This window comes from Lissotriton vulgaris, chromosome 11 (genome assembly GCF_964263255.1).
Source record: "Lissotriton vulgaris chromosome 11, aLisVul1.2, whole genome shotgun sequence".
Classification (NCBI taxonomy): Eukaryota; Metazoa; Chordata; class Amphibia; order Caudata; family Salamandridae; genus Lissotriton; species Lissotriton vulgaris.
In genome coordinates, this window is record NC_141699.1 from 452131647 (window position 1) to 452156638 (window position 24992).

Genomic DNA, 24992 nt, shown 5'->3' on the forward strand with positions numbered 1-24992 from the left:
CCCCAAAACTGTATTCAGCTACTGCGGAGCCCGATCAACCTTGGCCTATGCCCGGTGGAGCTGTCCTATACAGCTATAGAAGAATCTGGCCCCCTGGCCATCACCTACCCAGCCGGTCATCTGTCATTGTTTTCCTCATCTCCCCATTTGTTTCGCCTTCAGTCAAGTCAAGTCAAGTCAATAAATTTATATAGCGCGCTACATACCCAGAGGGTCTCAGGCGCTTGGAGAAGGTTGGGGAATTATTTGTCAAATATCCACGTTTTAAGTTGCTTTCTGAATGCTAGGTGGTTCTGAGTAAGGGGAAGGTGAGTGGGAAGTGAGTTCCAGGTTTTAGCTGCCAGGTAGGAGAAGGATCTACCTCCCATGGTGGTTTTGTTGATGCGAGGTACAGTGGCAAGGGCTTGGTTGGCGGATCGTAGCTGGCGGGAGGGGGTGTAGAAGGACAGTCTTGAGTTGAGGCATTCGGGTCCGATTTCGTAGAGCGCTTTGTGTGCGTGGGTTAGGAGCCGAAAAGTAATCCTCTTATTGACGGGGAGCCAGTGGAGGTTTTTCAGGTGTCCAGAAATGTGATCTTTACGCGGGAGGTCTAGTATGAGCCTGGCTGAAGCGTTCTGGATGCGTTGGAGTTTTTTCTGGAGTTTTGCGGTGGTACCGGCGTAGAGGGTGTTTCCGTAGTCCAGACGGCTCGTGGCCAGAGCGTGGGTGACTGTTTTTATAGTTTCAGTGGGGATCCAGCGAAATGTTTTTTTGAGCATGCGAAGAATGTTGAAGCAAGATGAAGAAACGGCGTTGACTTGTCTGTTCATCGAGAGTGAGGAATCCAGGATGACGCCCAGGTTCCGTGCGTGGTCTGTCAGGATGGGTGCTTTTCCAAGGGCCTCTGGCCACCAAGAGTCATCCCAGGCGGAGGGGGAGGTGCCTAGGATGAGGACTTCTGTTTTGTTTGAGTTCAGTTTCAGACGGCTGTGCTTCATCCATTCGGCTACTTCTTTCATTCCTTCATGCAGGTTGGTTTTGGCGGTGTTAGGGTCTTTGGTGAGTGAGAGGATCAGTTGAGTGTCATCAGCGTAAGAGATGATGTTGAGGTTATGTTGGCGTGCGATGGCCGCGAGGGGGCTCATGTATACGTTGAAGAGGGTGGGGCTGAGTGAAGATCCTTGTGGTACGCCACAGATGACTTCAGTGGCCTCTGACTTGAATGGTGGAAGGCGGACTCTCTGGGTTCTTCCGGTGAGGAACGAGGTTGATCCATTCCAGTGCTTTTCCTTGGATTCTGACGTTTCTGAGGCGTTGTAAAAGGGTGCTATGACAGACCGTGTCGAAGGCTGCGGAGAGGTTGAGGAGGATGAGGGAGACTGTGTCTCCATTGTCCAGTAGAATTCGAATGTCGTCTGTTGCTGCGATGAGGGCGGTTTCAGTGCTGTGCTTGGCTCGGAAGCCGGATTGTGAGGAGTCGAGGGATTTGTTGGTTTCGAGGAATGCGGCGAGCTGGTTGTTGACCGTTTTCTCGATGACTTTGGCCGGGAAAGGAAGGAGTGAGATAGGGCGGTAGTTTTTGAGTTCAGTGGGGTCAGCTGTGGGTTTCTTCAGGAGGGCGCTGAGTTCGGCATGTTTCCAGCTTTCCGGGAAGGTTGCAGAGTTGAGGGAGCAGTTGATGACGTCTCGGAGGTGTGGTGCTATAATGGAGTCTGCTTTGTTAAAGATGTGGTGAGGGCATGGGTCTGTGGGGGATCCTGAGTGGATAGAGTTCATCAGACGGATGGTGTCCTCAGTGGAGATTGGCTTCCAGTCATTGAGGATGTTCAGGGGGGTTGGGGGTCCTGCAGGGGGTTGGGTGGGTTGGTGTTCGGGTCGGTTGTCGAAGCTGTTGTGGATGTCAGCAATTTTGTTGTGGAAGAATGAGGCTAGGGAGTCGCAGAGGGCTTGAGAGGGGGTGATGTCGTTGGAGTTGGCTGAGGGGTTGGTGAATTCCTTGACGATGTTGAATAATTCCTTGCTGTTGTGGGCGTTGTTATCTAGTCGGTCCTTGAAGGCGGCTTTCTTGGCATTCCGGATCAGTCGGTGGTGTATGCGGGTGGCGTTTTTGAAGGCGTCCTTGATGCTGGTGGTTGGGTCTTTTTTCCAGGCCTTCTCCAGGGAGCGACAGAGTTTCTTGGATTTCTTAAGATCATCGTTGAACCAGGAGGCCTTCTTGCTGCCTAGTTTGATTTGTCGTTTTTTCAGTGGTGCTAGGATGTCAGCGCTGTTGGATAACCATTGGGTGAGGTTGGAGCCTGCTTGGTCTGGGTTTGAGGAGTGGGCTGGGGGGTTTTGAAGAAGCGATGATGAGATCTGGTCGATGGTGATTTTGTTCCAGCTTCTTTGCAGAGTGGGTTGGGGGTGGTTGTTGGAAGTGGGCTTGTTGTAGGTAAAGTGAACGCAGCTGTGGTCAGTCCAAAGGAGAGCTGTGGTGTGGCTGAAGGAGACATGTTTGCTGGAGGTGAAGATAGGGTCGAGTGTGTGACCTGCAATGTGGGTGGGGGAAGTGACAAGTTGTTTAAGTCCGAGGTTGGCGAGGTTGTCCAAAAGGGAGGTGGTGTTGCGGTCGTTGTTCTTTTCAAGGTGAAAGTTGAGGTCTCCCAGAAGGATGTAAGCCTCGGAGGGGAGCGCGTGTGGAGTGATGAAGTCCGTGATGTCTTCACTAAATTGTGCGCGGGGTCCTGGTGGCCTGTAAAGGAGGGTACCTCTGAGTGTGGTTTTGGGGTCGGTGTGGATCTGGAAGTGAAGGTGTTCAGAGTTGGCGAGATTGACGTCTGAGCTGGTTGAGATGCGGATGGATTTCTTATGGACGATAGCGATGCCTCCTCCTGTGTGGCCGGTACGGTCCTTGCGGATGATCTTATAGCCTTCCGGGATGGCAATGGTGATGTCTGGGGCTGATGTGGCGTTCATCCATGTTTCTGTTAGGAAGGCGACGTCCGGAGAGATGGTGTCTAGTAGATTCCAGAGGTCAATGGCGTGCCTGTGGACCGAGCGGGTGTTGAGCAGGATGCATTGTAGGTGGTTGGGGTCGGATATTTGTTGTGTGTTCGTAGATGAGGAGTTCTTTTTGGTGCCGTCGAACTTGCAGGAGTTGCAGGAGAAGGGTCCGTGGGTGTGTCCAGGAGCGGCTTGGATGCAGTTGGGGGAACAGCCGGGGTTAAGGGCTAGGAGGGTGGTGGCATTGTAAGTAATGCGGGAGGGGTGGACATTACGAGGACCAGGGGCTCTGGCACTGGGCGCGGTCCAGGCGCGGACGGGCGTAGACGGGCTTACCTTTGGCACACCTGCGGCGCGAATGGGGCGCGACCACTGCTCGTGACCGCTGCACGAATCTACAACTGTCATAAGTGGATGGAGAGGGGGAGGGGCGAGGGGTGGTCAGAAGGAAGGCGGGAGCTGGGCGGGGACTGGTCGGGGAAGGCACAGGAAGCAAACAACAACAACAACAGCAATCCCAAAATGGCCTCAGCCGATATCTAACCAGAATGGGGCACAGAAGTCGAATAGCGCGATCTGACCAACAAAGGCACCGGTGGGATCAGGCAGACAACAGCGACAGCAGCGCTACAATATTCTAGATGCCAGGCGATCAACAGCAGTGTTGCAATGCAGACGGAGCGCCAAGACACACCAATGCAGCAGCGCTACAACACTCTAGATGCCAGGCGATCAACAGCAGCGCTGTAATGCAGGCGGAGCGCCAAGACACACTAATGCAGCAGCGCTACAATATTCTAGATGCCAGGCGATCAATAGCAGCGTTGTAATGCAGGCGGAGCGCTAAGACACAGCGAGGTTCCTTCCTTAAGGCAGTAACTCGCTGATTCAACTGATTAGCTATAGAGGAGTCTGGCCCCTTGGCCGTCACCTACCCAGCAGACTGAGGAATTTTTATTTTGTGATGAAGTGGAGTGTGAACTCTTACAGGGTGGCTACTATTGAGTAATATTGGTCAAATCCTTATTGCAGATTTATTTATTGGAACGATTGGGTAGCGATCCGGTGATTGAATAGAGGTTACAATCTGGAGAAGTGTAAGATCAGGTGAACTATCTTTAGACTACGCTATATTTTTCTTTAATGGTGATGGGTGAATAACTTTGTCTGACACTCAAATCGGGTGATTTCAGTAGCTGGGGCTTTGATTCCATTCTATTTTCTGCACGGGATTCCTTTCCAACCTATGGAGTTTGAATAGGTACTTTGTGAAAGCAATGTTAGGACATGGGATTTTTTATACTGTTTATTTATTTGATTGCAGCCCTGATGAAGTCTAAGTGCTTTACCTAGCACAACGAAACATGTGTTGGCTGCTGTACATATTTGTGAAAAGACTTTGGCTGCATGTTGGAAGTGAACATCAAAATGAATCTGTTCCGAAAAATACGAGGATCTGGGATTTTGGATCTATATATGAACTTTACTACCTTGTGACTGTGCTTTGTAGTTGTCCAATATTAAACATATACAGTTATAATGTAAATTGATATAAAATGTAAATTGATACTTGTATAGCGCACTACTCACCTGCAAGGGTCTCAAGGTGCTTGTACGAACCCATCCTGGCTTTCCCAGTGAGGCGTCCACTCCTGGGCACCCCCAAGGTGGAGGCCAGGCATCCTTAGCGTTGTGGGGGCCGTTGATGAGATTAAGCAAGCTATTGCCCAGAGTTGCAGAGTGAGACTCCATGATTGGAATAGGCACCAAGGCGAGAATTATCAGGGCCGTGGAATGTTTGAGCCCAAGACCCGCTGAGGCGGGAAATTGAACCCTGGTCCCAGGCTAGACCTCTGCATCAGGGTCTGCCACTCTAATCATTGAGCTACACTTCTCCACAATATATTTGAGTGCTCGAGGGGAACTGGGTAAGGTACAAAATGGTTCTGGGGAACAACCATACAAAGTAGTTTGTTTTTGAGACTACTGATTCTATTAATACAGAGAAAGATCTAGGATTTTTGGAGAGGGTATTCATTAACGAAGGTATGCCTAAAACCCTAGTGTCATACATTGGAGTGCAGTTAGTGTTCCTGAGAATGAAGGAGTTTTTGTGAAGAATGTGAGTTAAACATCAAAGATAGCTTCTAGCAAATGGGTTGGTGGAGAGAGTAAATCGCCTAATTATGGAGATCATTTTCTTTGTCAAATGGTTTGAATTGGTGTAAGGAATTGAAGCAATTGGGTTGGTCCTATAGGGTAACTCCCCATTCAGTGTCTCGAGCATTGCTGTTTATCTCTCTCAAAGGGAGTGAGCCTGGCCTGGCCTAAAAGAGGTTCGCGGCTGGTTGAGAAACAGAAAATTGTATATGAGTGGATCACACTGCTGTGGGGAGTGATGTGGCTGAGAAACAACATCTGGTCAAGGAAGAGGCAATACTAAGAAAGGTGTTAAGGCACCTGATATATTGGAAGGTGACTGGGTGGTGGTCAGACGAGGTAGTTTTGTCACTAAGGGTGAGAGCAAATTTTCTTAACCAATGCAAGTAAGAGGAGTAAGGAAAACATTTCTAACTTTGGCGGATGGTTCTGTGTGGAGTGTGGGGAGTGTGTGCAAATGTCCTCAACCAGTTCTGGATAATGGGTTTGATAGGTGATGTCTGGACCTGTACATCCCATTGCAGAGGAAGCATTGCAGAAGTGGACAAGATCATTGCCTTTGAGGATGCCTTATTTCGCAATCCAAATTAGACTGTAATTGAATGTGTATGTAAGTGGACAAGATCATTGCCTTTGAGGATGCCTTATTTCGCAATCCAAATTAGACTGTAATTGAATGTGTATGTACTGCTTGCTTCAGCAGAAGGATGCTGGGGTACATTTTCTCCAAAGGTTGGGCCTAACTGTACTAATGAATATATTGTTTATACTCCTTCATACCTGAAATGTATAATTGCTATTCTTATGCCTGGGAGAGGCAGTCCCACTCTGGTCATTTTAGGATGCAGGTCATGACGGACTCCTCTGCAGAGTATTGGTAATAAATGCTTGTTTGTAATCTCTTCTGCCTGACCGACTCTTCATTTTGGGGAAAGCATAGCAGGTGATTGTACATATATAACCCATGGGGCCCTAGAGGGCCCAGTCCATCAGTGGAAGCTGGAGCTGGTCAACTCCACCCTGCCGCAGAGTGTGTGGAGTTGTGCCTACTCCGCGTTCTCCGCGGAACGCAGAGAAGGCACAACTCTGCACACTGCATGGGTGGAGTGGAGCTCTCCACCCACGGTTAGTGATCACACACCTATAGTAACCAAGCAAAACAGTATAAAGTATAGTTATCCCACTGTGAGATTATGTTATGTTATGTTAATAAATGTGTTAATCACACGATTACCTGGGGGTGCCTTGGAGCTGGCCATGCATGGTGTTACCACCGATTACCACACATATAAAGCCAAATGAGTGTATCACACACCCAATGTACTAAGATACTATCACTAAACACAAAATGATTAAATCACCATTTCAAAAGAAAGAAAAAATATTGACTACTTAAGGGAATTATTATCTTACTCCAGGAGACAAATTTTAAGTACAACTGGATTGAGAGCAATTTCAGCTCCTGGGTGATAGACAAGAAAAACAGGACGATAACCCTAAACCTACATTTCAAAGAAGTCCAATATTGATTAATAAGCACAAATATCAAACAAAGATAGCAGATGGCTAATACTATCAGCTAAGAAAGATAATGCAGAGTTTCATGTAATAAATATTTATTTACTCAATAACATTTCCCCGGAATTTTGGTCGAACCTCCACAGAGAAATACATGACTTACTGCAAAATGCAAGATTAATAGTCGGAGTTGACTTCAGCCTGCCATTAGATGCCAGTACGGACAGAATCACAAAGGTCAAATTTAGACCTTATAAAGCACAAGCTCAATTATTGAATCTTTGAAAGTCAAATAAACGTTTTGACATGTGGAGCACATACAGTGCTACAAGAAGCAACTTCGCATTCTACGCACATCACCATGACACCTTCTCAAGGATATACTATTTAATGCAAGATAGTCATCACCTTCAACTTGCATCGATCCCCTGACTCAAACCAATTGTAGTCTCCGTTCATGCCTGCATATCCATGGATGCCAAATTAAAGGAGGTAATTAAGATCCAAAAACAATGGAAGATGAATTGCTTAAAAGTGGAAAATGACAAACTACAGAAACAGATTAGTGAAAATATTAAACACTATATAAATGATACAAATGTCAATGATACTTCCCCAGGGACCTTTAGGGATGCCCTAAATGGGACCATAAGAGGCTCCAAGATTAACATAATGGCAATTCAAAACAAAAGTAATATTTAACTTCTGACAGGCTTAGATGCTAAAATAAAAATGCCAGGATTCACGCTGACACACACAAAAGGCTCCACTTTATCTACAGAACTAAAAAACTTGAAATATGAATATGATAAAATACTGAGTCTAAAAGGATAGAAATATGTTTCTCTAAAGAAAGCAGAAAATGTATGCAAAATAGAAAGCAGGCCAAGCTTTGGCAAACTACCTTAAATTTAATAACAACACAACCACTATTCTAATGATTAAAAACAAACAAGGCCAGGTTTTGAAAGCACCGAAGGACATATTAGGTGCATTTCAAGGTTTTTATGAACACCTGTATAAACCTCACAGACCAATCCAAATTGAAGATTGTGTATCTTATCTCAATAAACTCACACTTCCCACACCAAACAAAAAATCAAAAGATTCCCTTAACAAACTCATAACTAAGGCAAAAGATTCTAAGAGCAATCTATTGCTTCAAACTACGGAAAGCCCCAGACCCCCGATTTACTAGTACATTCTTCAAAACATATGCTGAATCACTGCTTGGCCCTCTAATTCGCCTTTTTATTAATTTTGCAAAGACCGGTTCCATTTACAGGACAGCTACCCAAGCCCCATTGTATTAATTCCCGAAGAGGGTAACACTCCATCAGACTTTAAACAAACTATCAACTATAACCAATCGATTTAATAAACTTGGACTGCAAGCTCCACGCCAAAATAGTCACTATGAAACTGAAATATGTATTAAACCACCGAAACAAACCCATGCAATCAGGATTCGATAAATAGGGACTTGACAGCGAGAATATTATAACTTTTTGTTACCTCCTAGAATAGCCAAAAAGTTTACGAACCCCTGGCGGCTGCCATAGCCCTTGATGCAGAAAAAGTTTGATAGAGTGTTATGGATGTTTTGCAAAGCTACTCTCCGCCAATTTGGTCTGAGAGAGGACTTCATAAGAATGACAATGGCCTTCTACTCAAATCCTCAAGCCTTTGTTATAGCCAATGACACTTTCTCTAACCCCCTTAAACTCAAATGTGTCATGCAACAAGGATGCCTATTACCCCCCCACCCCCCACTGTTTCTTCCTTAATGAACCACTCTAAAGTGCCAAAGGTGGTTTAAACATCCATATTTTGCCTTGTTTTGGCTGCATATTGAACTATGTCTCATCGTACCACTGCCTCTCTCAACCACACCATCAATATCCAACATCACATCTCTTCCAATGGATCACCCTTCAAGCATAATCCATAACATGATTACCGCAATTCAAGGACTTGATAAAAAACATATTCACCAACTCCCCAAATCTTTTCTAGCCTCCCTATGGCACAAAAACACATTACATTTGATGACCATGCAATTTACTGGGAAGACCAAATGGTATTAATATATTAAAGGATCTATGTTTGAACAATATCGCCAAGGACTCAAAACTACCATGCCCTCATCTGCAAGGCAAAAGATATGGCATTCCCTTTTTAAAGGGAAAACTTCACTTGCACTTGCACAGACCAGATCCTTGACTATTCACACAACTTACTGGACTCTGAGCAACCACTAGCAGGCCTTTCTGACTCAATGTTTGGCTGGAACTGCAATACAGACATAGGTGCCTTATCTCACATGCTTTTACACTGCAAATATTTTACTCCACTCTGGCATCTGATCCAGACTTTAATACAGAAGATTTTTAGTATCAATGTCTCTATAGATATTGCTATTTTGACATTCAGAGTATTTGCAACCACATGTATCTGTCCCCAAAACCTCTTAGACCTCCTATTCATTCATCTCATGCTAATTCTGAGAAATAAACTGATCATGTCAGAATGGAAAAACGCCTCACAAATCTCCTACCATACATGGTGGACATGGATGTGCCTCATTAGAAGCAGTGACAACAACAGTCATCTTCAGACTAATTCCCTTGATGGATCAAGGATTCAAGAAAATAAAACTTGCTCTGAGAAATCCCTCATTAACAAGTACTAACTGGTACACATAGTAAAGAAAATGAAATTAATATACACGCACAACTTTTACATATGGGAAAGAGAGCTTTACACATGCTTAATTATTGAAAATAAAGTGCAACACAACTAAAACCTGCTTTAAAGTAGAAAAACGCTTTTGTGCATGTGCAAACCAGAATTACGTAGAAAACAACGCGACTAACCCGTTTGAGAGTAAAAACCCTCAAGCATTAACAAGAATTACTAACATTATGACTTGAGGCACCACATGCCCAGCATATGCTTGCCTGAATTTAAAGAGAGCTATTGCTGCTAATGCTTTTACATAAAGAAAGAGATAATAATATGGGTAGAGTAGAAGTGGGTGGTAAACTGTGAAAATCACATATTTGAGAGATTAATATTTGTTCATGATTTCTTTATTAACAGTGTACATTTGGACCTGTTGTTGCATGCAAAAGAAAAAGATGGTGGCGAAAATAAAGGCAACCTAGGCATGCGCAACAGAATCATGATGTGACCAGATGACCGTGTCATTGACAGGCTGCCAAGAGCCAAGGACGAGAGAAGTGTGAAACCTCTACTCAACTGTGGAGTATTATTCATGATGCCATTTGATTTTCAACTTTAAATATATGCGAAAGGAAAGATGACAGATTAGTAATTGCGTTAAAGGGGATGGGTTTTTTAGACAAAAGAGTTCATTAAGAAATTAAGTATGACAGCATGAGGTGAAAGACAACTCCCCTGCCCCTGGCCAATCTAGTTCGTACTTCATCAATATTTGCAGCTGTTGAGGGTGGGACATGCAGAAATAAAGATTATAACTAGTGTGACTCAAGTTTAGAGCTGTTGTTGAACGAGAAGCAGAAGATTGTCGACATTGCTGCATGAGAGAGAGGGAGAGAGGCAAGAGCTGCTGCTGATGAGGAAAGGAGAGAACTGGGAAGATTCATACCTGAATGACAACCTGATTAGATTGAAGATTCTGGAAGAATATCGAGGAGGGAGAGAGAGTAAGCGAGGGATGCGCCCTGGTGCGTCGGGTCTTTAGAGAAGTTTGGTAAGTATTACCCTGTCCTGATCCTGTCCTCCAGCCTTTGTCACCTGATTCTTCATCAGGAGACCTCCACCAGCCCTTTTGGCCAGAGAGTTGGATTTCTGTTATCACTTTTGGGTAACTATTTTTCTGTCTCAAATTTGCATATTTGTTTTTTTGCAAATGTATGATTTACTATGCCTTTTGTCCCTACATCTATCCACTCTTAATGCATTGATTTGTTGAATGTGTCTGTGATTTTGAATGTATTTGCTAAACAAATATTTCTCCCATGAAATTTGATGTGAATTTGTACTAATGAGCGTACATTTATGACTGAGATTTAGACAACATTCTTTAAATCTTACCCAGAGTCTGTGGTTATTTCACTAAGATCTGTAAGTTAGTTAGTTAATTGTACATATCACCATCAACTACTCAACTAATGGTCGATCAACCAAAGGAAGAGTGTTGACCTTTGAAGATTCGTTAGACATTAATATATTTCTCAAGAATTAATTTAAGTCTGCAGTGAGTTAACTAATCAAGATTAAAGTGGAATTTGAAAACTTGAACCCCAGCGAAACAGCCAGGAAATCTGAAAGTGTATATTGGCCCAATTTAAATGTTCTTGACGGTGAAGTGTTTATTCCTGTCCATTCACTGGATCAGTTTTTCTGGTAGGAGAGTTATGGTTATTATTGATTAGTTTGGTGATTATTGATTATTGAATCTTGTTTTCTCAATATTAACTATGTGTTTGACATAAAGAATTAGTGTTGGGTTCTATGTTTTCTGGAAGTACGGGTACGGAGATACCTGTGAATCCTGGGAACGGAATTTAGAAGAGTGTGGTAAGGAAATAACACTGCAGAAGGTTACTCGTCTGTTGTCATAATACCTAAAAGCTACGCAGGGCTGTAGGTTTTACACTAGGGACTATATTGTATAAAAGTAGAGTGTGAGTGACAGCAAAGGGCCCGCCTGTGAAACTTTGGCTTTACCCAAAGGAGGAGTATCCCTAGAGGAGTAATAGGTCCTCCCCGAGCTTAAGTGAAGGATAAACCGTGGGTTTTTACTCGTAGTGAAAGGAAGAATTTTCTCTTTGAAGTGAGTGAAGAAACTATTTTTGGTTTAGTGGAACAGACAGAGTAGCACTGTTTTTACATTGTTACCAACGGAAAATGTATAAAGAAAAGTTAGAAAATACATTGTCATATTACCTTGTGAAGGTAGGGTCAGTAGCAGGAGTCATACTGACGTCACAGAGAGCCGTGCTGGTATTGGTTGTAACAGCAGGTGAGTGAAAAGTCTAGATTGTAAAGCGAGGGTCAGTAGTAGGAGTAATACTGACGTCACAAAGAGCTGCACTGGCATTGGTCAGACAAGTGGGTGTGTTGTGAGTGTTGATTAGTCAGTGGACATGAACCATGCTAGTATTGGTTCTGGAAAATGATACGTAATGAGACCTGATTAGATTTTTGGTGTGAGTCGCGCTGGTATAGGACGAGCATTAGCAAACAGGATCTTGAAAATACGGAAGAGTTTTGGGGTTTTATCGAATGGATTAGTTAGTCACAAGAACCAAAAAAAATTAAGCTGATTAATAAGATGAAGAAATTTTTTAAACAGGACAAATGTATAGTAACTAGGGAGAGAATTCCTATACCATCTCCTAATACGCCTGCTTCCTATATGATGACTGAAAGTGGATATGGTGTGTGGTTGGAAAATTGGGTGGAATATACGAAAGGTGATGGTATTCTAGCTTTCACAGACCATGGTACATTTAATGTGAGGATTCTTCAGAATTTGAAAAATAGGATGAATTCATTAGAATTAAATCCTAGGTTAACACAGTATGAGGCTTTGGAAGAATGCAAAGTTGAGGCATTTGAACAAGAGAAATACAGAGGAGGCAGTAGAATTAATAGAGGATTTTTACCCAGATACCCATTTGACACTCAAGGAGGTCAAATGAAAAGGTGGAGAAGGGCTGTTGTAACAGAGGGTTTATATCCAGTATTGACAGCTGAAGATAAAGAAGGGAGCAAATGTAAACAAAAACATAGATGTCATAGGAATAGGAAGTGAAGAATCTGATGATGAGTTGTTGGAAGATATTCAAGTTAAAAGACCTTTGCCCCATCAAGAAAGTGCTAGAGATACAACTCTGAGTTCCCCTATGATGGGAACACCATTGGTTCAGCAGGTTCTATATGATCCAACAGTCATCCGAGCATCATAAGAAAAGGAAAGGGATGCATTGAATAAAACAAAAGAAGAAATACTTCAGAAAATAAATCAGTTAGGGCTAAATGCTGAAGCATTGACAGTGCCAGTAACTATTGGCCCTGTTATTCCATTATATGGCGATAAAGACGGTACATCAAAGTCACAAATTATGACAGTTCCACAAAGTGGTGTTAAAAAGGAGATAGTAATGTCAGAAGATCAAACTAGTGAGAGGGATTTGAATGTTTCATTATTAGATCTCCCAAATATTGAGATTGTGTCAGAACTACCAGGGCAGTACCGCACGGTCTAGGGCCAACCCCACGCTCTCTTCGAGCTTGCATGCCACTATGCGCCAAACTCTCTTGTGGTAAAGCACAGAAATCTGCTTCCTTGGGTCGCTGGTGGTGGCTTTGCTCTCACTTGCGTTGAGAAGTTATATGTTATTGGTTTGCACTGAATTCCATATGCTTTCTTGTGATGAATGTTTGCTATAAATGAATATTATGCAATGCTTACTGTGATGAATGTTTGTTATACATGCCCATTATGTAAATTACTGTACTGTTGTTGAATTAGGTAAAAGGCCCTGAAGAGATTTTCCATTAATATCTGTTCTAGGGGCATTACTACGCTTTCCTTGTCTGGAAGCAGTCTTTTTCCCAATATGAACTACAGTTCCCAGCATTCATAATTCGCAGCATTCTAAGGGAGAGCAGCTTTGGAGCGTGGCCACGTTAACGTCTGCAGCCACGCCCTTTCACCAGTGCTCACTATTCCTTTGGATTCCTACAGTGAGGAGCTTTCTCTTTGGCTTCCGATTTCTTCCTGTGTTTGGGGGCTGATTTTGCAGAGCGGTGAGAGCTTGCTTCTTCTTTGGGCACAGTGCTCTGTTCACCGAGCTTTTCTTTGTCTGGGATTCCTCGGGGGCAATCCGGCCTCGGAGTCAGCTTCTGCTGCTTTCAAGCGAGTTCTGCTAATCTTTGAAGCCTGCCGGCTCCCGCATTGAAACTCCTGATTTAATCCGAATTCAAAAACAGAGTAGGTCGTACTCTTTAGGTAAGGGCATGATTTTCCATCATCGTGTCAAAATTAACATAGCTTTGTAAAGAACTCTGTTAGAGCCTTTCAGCTAATTTACATTTGGTGAACAATTTGAGAGTGTGCTTGCAGTTTAAACATTGAGGCCACATTTGCATATTTTCAGAACAACTTGTATGTTTTGAGCAGTTATTAGTCAGAAGCTTAGGACCAAGAGCTTTGCTTAAATTGGTATTTGAAAAGCATTAAGGATTAATAGTATTCCTCATTTTGTGATTTAACAAACGTTTGCTGTGTACTAACTTTTCCTTTTCAGATCTCCTTCTCTGCTGTTCCCTTCCTAAAATCCCTTTCCCCCCACTTGATCACTTCAATCCTCTGTACATCTAAGAGGTGAGCCATTGTGTCGTCGCAACAGACCCTGAGGAAGCCTACTTCTGACAGAATAGTGAGCCCACGAATTATATTCCTCCCGGTCTGTACGTGATTACACAATGTCCACCTTGGATGATTTAATGAATGTTATTGTGCAAATGCAAAGGGATTTAGCTGAAGCTAGGAACGCAACAGCAGCTCTGTCTGATAAGGTGGATCATATTCAAAAACACAGGACTCCTCTCCCTCAAGATTCATGGCCTACACCCAGAGCCGAGTCGCAGTCTTCTACCAATATAGCAGTTACTGTTCCATCACAAATCCCTCTTGCTCCTCCTGAACGTTTCTCTGGGGACCCTTCTAAGGTTCAAATATTTCTGACTCAGATTGAACTGCATTTTACTTGTAGGCCTGCAGCCTTTCCAGATCCTCAGTCAAGAATCGCGTTTTTAATTTCCTATTTATCGGGGGATGCAGCAACCTTGGCAGTCCCTTTAGTGAGGCAAGACAGTCCGCTCTTGTATAACTGGCGAAGATTTGCAGAAGAATTCGAAAAATAAATTGATAGGTGCGCAGTGACTTTGTCTGCAGATCGAGAGCTTCTACAATTATGACAAGGAAACAGAGATTTAATTTCATATTTATCACACTTCAATAGGTTGATTTCTGAAACTTCTTGGCCTGAAGAAAAGAGAGCAGCTCTCTTTTATCAAGGATTGAAAGATGAGCTCAAGGATGTCCTTGCTCAAATCGACCCGCAACCCACAACTTGCCCAGAATTAATAAATCCTACTTTGCGACTTGATCATAGACTTTCTGAAAGGAGTACAGATAAAAAAAGAATTGACAGATCCAATTGACGATTTGACAAATCCAAAATACAACTTAGTATTCCAGAGTCCACTGTTGAACCTATGAAAATAGGAACCCTTCGTCAGCCTTTGTCAAAAGAAGAAAAGGAAACTAGAAGCAAGAATGGGCAGTGCTTGTATTGTGGCCGAAAGGAACATTTTGTTAAAGACTGTCCAATAAAGCCTAAAGGAAAAAACATAAACAACAAATCAGTTGCGGTAACTACAGAAAAAAGGTCGGAAAACTAATATGCCCAAGTTGTTTAGATGGGGATTTCTTGGGAATCATCACTTTCCCTTCAATAAATTCTTGTGTTTGAAATTATAAAGCTAATTTCCGATTGGCAGTACAAATCACGTTAAGCACAGCAGTTTACCAAATGGAAGTACTAGTGGATTCTGTAGCAACTGGGAATTTTGTAGATTTGGAAACGGCCCAAAGATTGCGCATTGTTTGTGAGAAAAAAGAAACACCTGAAATAGTGCAAGTAGTTGATGGAAAGATTTTATCAGGAGGGACGGTTACCATGCAAACATCAAAAATTCACATCTCTTGCATTGACGCTAATGAACAAAAACATTCTGAGGAACTTCAATTCGATGTTATTCATGCTCCTCAATATGGTTTCATTTTAGGGATGCCTTGGCTTGTTTTACACAATCCTATAATTGATTGGCAAAAAAGAGAACTTGTTTTTCTTTCCAGTCATTGTCGTTCTAAGTGTTTGTTGTTTACTAAAGTAGCCCAAGCACAGATAGCAACAGCCGAAGAAAAAGAAACTGTTCTTCGAGCCTGTTATAAGCAATTTCAGGAAGTACTCAGTGAAGTTAAAGCTGCCATTCTTCCACCTCATCGGACATATGATTGTCAAATAGATCTTGTTCCAGGCTCCTGTAAACCGAACTGTCAAATCTATGCACTATCAGAAAAAGAGAATCAACATTTACGACAATACCTTGACCAGTATTTAGAAAATGGTTTATACGTCCTTCTCGCTCACCAGCAGCATCTTCTTTATTTTTCATACCGAAGGCTAATGGCGAGCTAAGAACTTGTGTACACCTTAGGGCTTTAAACAAGATCACAGTAAAAAACAAATACTCCCTTCCTTTGATACCTGTTCTTCTGGATCAGGTAAGAACAGCTGTCATCTATACTAAATTGGACCTTCGAGGTGCTTACCATTTTGTAAGGATTCGACAAGGAGACAAGTGGAAAACCGCCTTTAAAACTCGATATGGTCTTTTTGAATACTTGGTCATGCCATTTGGGCCCCGGCTGCGTTTCAGTTTTTCTTGAACGACATGTTACGAGAATATTTAGACTTATTTGTCATTGTGTACATAGATGACATTTTGATTTATTCTGACTCAGTTGAAGTTCATGAAAGCCATGTTAAGAAAGTTTTGACCACTCTTCAAAAACATAACCTGTATTGCAAGTTATCAAAGTGTGACTTCCATGTGACTCACGTAGAATTCTTAGGAGTGATTCTCACACCGTCTGGTATGAAAATGACTGATTGGAAGATTCAAGCTGTTGCGGATTGGCCAGTCCCTAATTCAGTTAGAAATGTACAATGCTTTTTAGATTTAGCACATTTCTATCGTTGTTTCATTGATCATTTCTCTGCAGTAGTGGCTCCAATTACTCAACTACTGAGAAAAAGGTAAGGTTTGACTGGACTCCAGAAGCGGATTTGGCTTTTCAAACTCTAAAAAGGGTATTCACAGCAGCTCCAATATTGATGCACCCATATGTCCAGGAACCTTTTGTCATTGTAGAAGATGCTTCGGATGTTGCTACAAGCTCTATTTTATCCCAAAGAAGCCAACAATCTGGTCAGTTACACCCTGCGGCTTACATGTTGAGAAAATTAAATCCAGCAGAACAGAATTATACTGTAGCAGAAAAAGAGCTGCTTGCCATCCATGATGCTTTTAAGGAGTGGCGACATTATCTTTTAGGAGCTCCCTTTACTGTAACAATTTACCCAGACCACAGAAATTTGCAGTTTATGAGTTCTGCTGGGGTATTGACTCCTCGTCAAATGCGTTGGATGATGTTCTTCACAAAAATATGATTTTATTGTAACTTATCGACCTGGGGTTGACAATACAAAAGCTGATGCGTTATCCAGAAAAGATTCCTCTTTAGAAAGACCGGAAGGATCACCACAATCCATCATAAATCCAGCTCAGGTGGTAAGTGTTCTAACAGCAGAACAATTCTTGAATGACATTAATGAGAGTTTTCCCCCTTCCTCTTGGTCGCAGTGGATCGATCAAAACAAAGGCCAATCTGTTAAAGAAGGGATACCTTTTCATGGACAACAAGTTTACCTATCCACTCAAACATTGCAAGAAACAGCAATTGCTTGGCTTCATTCTTTTCCTTTAGCTGGTCACCCAGGACCAAAAAAGACTATAGAGAAAATTCAGAAAACCTTTTGGTGGCCAACCATGAATAATGCCATTGTAAAACTGGTTCGAGAATGTGAGACTTGTGCGCGATGCAAAACTGATCATAGCAAACCGAAAGGATTGTTACAAGTACTTCCCACGCCTACCATACCATGGGAACATGTCTCTTTGGATATCATCACCAGTTTACCAACAGTACACCAACATTCGGTATTCTAGTGGTTATAGACAGTTTAACAAAATATGCTCATTTTATTGCATGTAAAACCTTACCAACTTCTAGTCAAATAGCTCAGATTTTAGTCCAACAAATAGTACGTTTACACGGTTTGCCTTCTGTACTTTTATCCGATCGTGAATCTCAGTTTTCTTCTAGGTTCTGGCAACAATGGTGTCGATGTCTACAGATTACATCAAACATGTCAACAAGCTACCATCCACAAACTGATGGTCAAACTGACTGTCTCAATCAAACGTTGAAGCAGTATTTGCGATGTTATGCCTCTGAAGCAAACGATTCTTGGTTGGATTTACTATGGATGGCAGAGTTGGCTTACAATTCATCACCTCATTCATCCACTGGCACAACTCCCTTTGAAGGATTGTATGGATATGTTCCCAACACCGTTCCTTTGGCTTTACCTAAGACAAGTTCAGACACTCCGGCAGTACAAGATACAGTTCGTCGTATGCAATCCATCATCACCAAATTCACAAGAATCTTCTTCGGGCCAAAGAAAAGTATAAATAACAATATGATAAACATTATAGACCAGGTCCATTATATAACCCCGAAGACAAGGTGTGGCTATCCACAAAGAACTTTGTCTTCAAACTGAAAAGTATGTTTCACCCAAAGTTTATCGGACCTTACAAAGTTGTTCGTCAAATCAATCCAGTCACTGTCAAGTTGCTTTTGCCTCCTTCTTTACGAATACACCCTGTGTTTCACACCTCTCTTTTGAAACCTGCTGGGAATACAAATTCCACTCATCCAGCACAACTTCTGGTCCAGGGACATTGGGAATATGAAGTAGGAGATATATTAGATTCAAAATTCAGAGGCTCAAATCTTTGGTATCTAATTTCCTGGAAAGGGTATGGACCTGAAAATGATTCAGGGGAGCCCACTAAAAACATTCATGTTCCACGTTTACTACGACGCTTCCACCTCCTGAATTCTCAAGAGCCGGGCCCTAGACCGAGCTTGGGAGGGGGGAATACTGTCAGAACTACCAGGGCGGTACTGCGCGGTCTAGGGCCCGCCCCATGCTCTCTTCGAGCTTGCATGCCACTATGCGCCAAACTCTCTTGTGGTAAAGCACATGAATCTGCTTCCTTGGGTCGCTGGTGGTTGCTTTGCTCTCACTTGCATTATGAAGTTATATGCTATTGGTTTGCACTGAATTCCATATGCTTTCTTGTGATGAATGTTTGCTATAAATGAACATTATGCAATGCTTACTGTGATGAATGTTTGTTATACATGCACAATATGTAAATTACTGTACTGTTGTTGAATTAGGTAAAAGGCCCTGAAGAGATTTTCCATTATTATCTGTTCTAGGGGCATTACAATACTTTCCTTGTCTAGAAGCAGTCTTTTTCCCTATATGAACTACAGTTCCCAGCATTCATAATTCCCAGCATTCTAAGGGTAAGCACCTTTGGAGCGTGGCCACATTAACGTCTGCAGCCACGCCCTTTCACCAGTGCTCACTATTCCTTTGGATTCCTAGAGTGAGGAGCTTTCTCTTTGGCTTCCGATTTCTTCCTGTGTTTGGGGCTGATTTTGCAGAGCGGTGAGAGCCTTCTTCTTCTTAGGGCACAGTGCTCTGTTCACCGAGCTTTTCTTTGTCTGGGATTCCTTGGGGGCATTCCGGCCTCGGAGTCAGCTTCTGCTGCTTTCAAGCGAGTTCTGCTTATCTTTGCAGAGGCCGCCGCATCCACCCGCAGGGTGGGGGAGGCTCAAGGGCCGGCGCCATAACCCACGCGGTGCCAACAGGGGGATGGAACTGGTCCTGGGCGCCCCGAAGCGGCCCAGGACCAGCGGAAACGGGGTGCGCACCAGCCACCCCGACAGGAAGTGACCTTGTGACCTTGGCGCCTATGGGGGGCGACCAATGGCCAACCTTGCTACCTTTGAACCCCCCAATCAAAGGGGGTTCACCTGAAGCCCTCAGGGGGCTCAAGGGGATTTAACACCGCCGCTCCCCAACCAGAAGCACAACGTCTTCGAAGGAGCTGGGAGAGTGGCGCGACAACGACATCGTTTGAAGAGGACCGACTGCGGCAGGAGGCGGCGAAGGACGGCCGAAGCAGAAGAACGACCACACAGAGCGGCGCGCCGGTCAAGTTCTCCACCCAGCTCCCCGGGAACCCGAAGCGACGGAGAAAGACGACGAGCTCGGCGGCCTTGCCAAGCTCCAGCGCGGTAAGCAATTGTCCAGTTTGGAGCGCGCATTGAGCCGCTTCATCTGACGAACAGCACACACGTGCAAGGAAGTTCAAAGGCGGGTCCGGAATTCCTTCCGACCCAGCGGCGCAGACCAGCCCGCAGAAACCAGACCTAGGCCTTGGGGACAACATGGCGGAAGATCAGCCTGGAGACATGGCGGAAGTGCTGAAGAAAATCCGCGAGATATCGGCGGTACACGGCGACGAATGGCTCCAGCCCCATTTGGCCAAAGAGAAGGAGAATAGGCCGGACGGCCAGGCGGAGGAGGAAGCAGGCCCGTCAGCACCCAAGAAGCCTAAGACCATGCCGAGGAAGAAGACGTCCAAGAGGAATCCCCCAAAGAAAGTGCGCCAAAAGCTCCCGCCGCTGAGGTCAGACGACAGCAAGCAGGGTGAGACGAACGGCGGAGCGGTTAATGGTGAGCATATTAGTACCATTGTAAAAGAATGCTTGAAATCGCTCGCTCCGACGTTACTGAACAGCTCAGGGCAGGGGGCGGCGGGGCCCAGGGAACAACGCACTGACGAGACAGGGGGCTTAACGTGGCATATGATGGATCCGGGGTGGGCCCGGCAGTCAAGGGTGCAGGAGCAGGTGGGCCTATCCCCGCAGGGGGATCAGATTTCCCCATTACCCGGGTGGGGGTACAATACTGGGTCCGGGAGCCCGGGGTCGGGGGGGCTAGGCAGTGACCTGTACGCCAGACCATCCCCCGGCCCTGCCTCCTTGACGACGAAAGCCACGGGGCTCGCGTGCCTTATTCCTCTCGCAGTGAAAGAGAGGATATGGCGCAAGGAGTTCATCGATATATTCTCGCTCCTAGAAATACAGCTAGAGGGCCTCGACCTGACCACATGTGACAGGAGAGAGGATGAAAAAAGGGAGAGGCGAGGGGCTAGAAAGGAGCGGAACTTCGAGAATTGGCTAGACGCTTTCAGGATCATGGCGTGTATCATAGTAGAGAGGTTCCCCCATTGCACAGCTGACCTATGGCTGTATGAGGCTAACATACATTCTGCGCAGAGGCAATTCCCCGGGGATGCATGGTTGGAATATGATAAGGGCTTCAGGTTAAAGATGCAGAGGCACCCAGAGATGGAGTGGAACGAGGAGGACGTTTCAGGTTTTATTCATAAAATGCTCGCTGCCAAAGAAGTGAGAGCCTGGACGGGGAAATACGACCAGTCCTTTCGGAGTTCGTCCCACAAGGGGAAGAACAAAAGTTACCAGAAACATTCCTCTGGGCGGTCCAACTCCCCCCCCGCGACCAAGGCCATATGCTGGAGATACGATGCGGGGGACTGTTCATGGGGCTCCTCGTGCAAATTCCAACATGCGTGCTCAAGCTGCGGGGGGAAACACGCTGAGGCGACATGCAAAGGCTCCAAGCGGGAAGCAAAGAGCGAAAAGAAAGAGAAACACAAGAAGCACTAGCCCGAAGGCTAGTGGGGGCAGGACACTAGTAGACATTCAACAGTGCCAGCTGGCTAGGTCCCCCATTAATACACAACAGCCGCGCAGTTTAGCAAACAGGTATCCAAACAAAACAGACGCCAGGACGCTGGTTGAGGGTTTTGAAGAAGGCTTCATTATCCCGTTTCAAGGCCCACTGCCATTAACGGGAGCGAATAACTTACAATCAGCGAGGCAGCATCCCCGGGTGGTGAGCGCGAAGATAGAAAAGGAGAAGAGCCTGGGTAGAATCGAGGGCCCCCTCCCTCAGGAATTGTGCGAAGGAATAGTCATCTCCCCACTAGGAGTGGTTCCAAAAAAGGAAAAGGGCCAATTCAGGCTGATACACCACTTGTCATACCCTGAGGGGGGGTCCGTAAAGGATGGCATCGACCAGGAAGCATGCTCTGTGGGTTACGCGTCAGTGGATGACGCGATCGCACTAGTCAAAGCGGCAGGGAAGGGGGCCCTCATGGCCAAGGCGGACATCGAATCTGCCTTTCGCTTATTACCGGTACATCCGACCAGCTTCCACCTGCTGGGCTTCCAATGGGAAGGGAACATGTACGTCGACAAAGCCATGCCCATGGGATGTGCCATATCTTGTGCCTATTTTGAACAATTTGCTACCTTTCTGGAATGGGCCCTCCACGACAGGCATGGGCCCTCCATGACAGGCATCAGGGGGGCGGGAAGCTGCACTACCTGGACGATTTCCTTTTCACAGGACCGGCGGGATCCTCGACGTGCGCCAGTACATTGGCGGCGTTCGAGGACCTGACCGAAACACTCGGAGTCCCCTTAGCGAAAGAGAAGACGACAGGCCCAACGACTAGACTGACGTTCTTGGGCATTGAGCTTGACTCCACGGCGGGGACCGCCAGGCTCCCCCCGGAGAAAGTGCAGGAGTTCAGGGAAGAAATAGCCAAACTACGGGGCCGGCGCAAAGACACCCTCAGGGATATCCAGGGGGTGGTAGGCAGGCTGAACTTTGTGGCGAGGGTCATCCCGCCCGCCAGGGTCTTTTCCAGGCGCCTCACCGCGCTAACGGCTGGCGTTACCCACAAGCACCACCACATCCGGCTGAGCACGGGTGTAAGGCAGGATCTACAGGTATGGGACGAATTCCTGCAGGATTTTAATGGCGTGCTGATCTGGAAAAAGGGTTGGGTAACAGCGGATCAGCTATCCCTATACACAGACGCAGCCGGGAGCCTGGGATTTGGGGCGGTCCTGGGGAACCGATGGTGTGCCAGCCAGTGGCCAGACAGGTGGCATGCGCAGGGGCTCACGAAAAACATCACGTTCCTCGAACTATTCCCAATAGTAGTGGCTCTGACGGTATGGAAAAAAGAGATAAGGAACCTAAAGCTCACCTTGTGGTCGGATAACTTGGGGGTAGTGCAGGCCATTAACAGAGGCGCAGCAAGATGCCCGGGCATGTTGAGGCTAAGGCGAGAGTTGGTTAAATTGCAGCTCGAGGGGAACCTGGAGCTGAAGGCTCGACACGTGCCGGGGACAGAGAACACGGTCGCCGATGCGCTATCCCGGTCCCAGATGACACGGTTCAAACAACTTCTACCCGGTGCGGACGAGGTGATGACCCCCTTTCCACCATACCTGTGGGACCTGGGGGGGTTGACTTGTCCAGATTAATAGGGCACTCGCTCACCTCTGAGGCACACAGGAGATACAAGAAATACGCGGCCACAGTAATGAGAATCGGGGGCATAGAGTCGCTGGAAGACAAAGCAAAGGTGCGCACAGCGGTGGAGAAATTCGTACAATGGGCATTCGACGCTAAGAAAACAAGGTCTTGGGCACAGGCGCACCTGGCCGCCATTGCATACTTTGCCAGGCTCCACACAGGCGAGGACCCCACGGCAACTGTCTACCTGAAAGCAGCCCTGAAAGGCTGGCGGAAAATTGAGGGGACCAAGAAGGACGCCAGACGCCCCATTGATTATGACAAGCTGGGTCAGTTACTTAGCGCCCTAACCAGCATCATTGCAGACAGGTATGAGCGGCTACTCTTCGGGGCCGCGTTCACCACGGCTTTCTTTGGGGCATTTCGGGTAAGCGAAATAGTGGCCCCCAACAGGTCAGGCCCGGCGCAGCGCTGCTTGCAGGCAAGGGACATCAAGCCGATGGTAAAAGCTGTGGAGCTCACGCTTAGGCAATCCAAAACGGATAGGGCCCGAAAAGGGGCGACGATACGCCTACATTGTATTCCAGAGGTGGGGCGCTGCGCAGTGTGCTGGCTGTTTCAATACATGGCGGTTCGCCCGGCGGGGGATGGCCCCCTCTTCGTACACCAAGATGGAAGGAACTTGAGCAGGTTCCAGTTCACGGCCGTAATGCGCCAGGGCCTCAGTAAGGCGGGGCTCCAGGCAACATCATTTGCCCCGCACTCCTTCAGGATCGGGGCGGCGACCTCGGCATCGCAGTATGGCATGCCAGAGGACAGGATCCAGGCCGTGGGCAGATGGCGGTCCAGGGCCTACAAGTCTTACATACGCCCGCATCTCATATAAAAAAAAAAAAAAAAAAAAGAAACAGAAAGGCGAGAGGGGTAGTGGGGGGGGGGAGCAGCCGCCTTGGGATGCCGTACGGCAGGGTTTCTTGCCCCTCCCTCGTCCACACCCGGTGCGCAGAAAGCCACCTTAATGGAGCATTTTCTCTCGACAGGAGGACGCCCACAACTGGTATGGGTCGTAGGACACTCATTCGTATCCAGAATGGAGTCCTGGTGGAGGCGAGCGGGGCACAAGGAAAGCAGACCCAAGGCGACATACATCCGCTGGATCAGACAGCCCGGCATGAGATGGGAGCAGTTGCTACCGACCCTGGACGGCCTCATGGCAGACTCAGCGTGGCTGCCGGACGTGTTGATCATACATCTAGGAGGGAACGACCTAACACGGTTGGGCCGCAAGGCGGTGGGCCAAGCCATCCAGAAGGACATCGCCAAAGCGGCGGCATGGCTGGGGACCACGACAGTGGTTTGGTCGGAGATGATCAGCAGGAGGCACTGGAGGGGTGCCGACTCCAACAAAGTGGTGGATAACGCGAGATGCAAGTTAAATACCGCCATGCACAAATTTTGCTCAACCAACGGCCTGGAATCAATCCGGCACGGCCTCATCCACCCAGGCCGCCCAGAGCTATATGGACAAGATGGGGTGCATCTGTCCGACAAGGGAATGGATGTGTTCTGGGGCAACTTGTGGGGCGCAATGACGCTCGCGGGTTGTCGTTAAAAAAAGGAGCAAGAGAAGGGGGAAGGTAGGTAGCCACGAACCAAGGGGCAAAAGGGGGGAGCCGCAGAAAGACGTGAGCCTCCCTGCGGCGTGGCGGAAATCCTACAATCGTTGGCTAACCAAACACACCGGTGGGCGGTGTGTAGGAGGAGGGCCACTCACTTTTCAATGCCGCACGGCAGGGTGACGTGGCCGCACAAAGGAGGGGAGGAAAAGACGGAGACGGCACTCGCGGCCCAGACCCGGCCGGACGGCAGGGCGCAAATGGTAGCGATCTGGGGACCTAACTCCAGGCAAAGAAGCTACCCTCCATGACACCCAAAAAGGGGTGTGGCCAACCAACTACCGGAACACCAAGAGACTGATTAAGAACTGGTTGTACACAAGTGCCATTTACGAACTGATGGGTGCACGAGAGACAGACACCTGTACCAGGGGAAGGTGTCATAAACTGTAATGTGATGTGCATGATTTATGGTTAAAGTTCGCAAATGAAGATTGTACAACCAGTATGTTATTAATATTGTTATTAATAATCATTATTG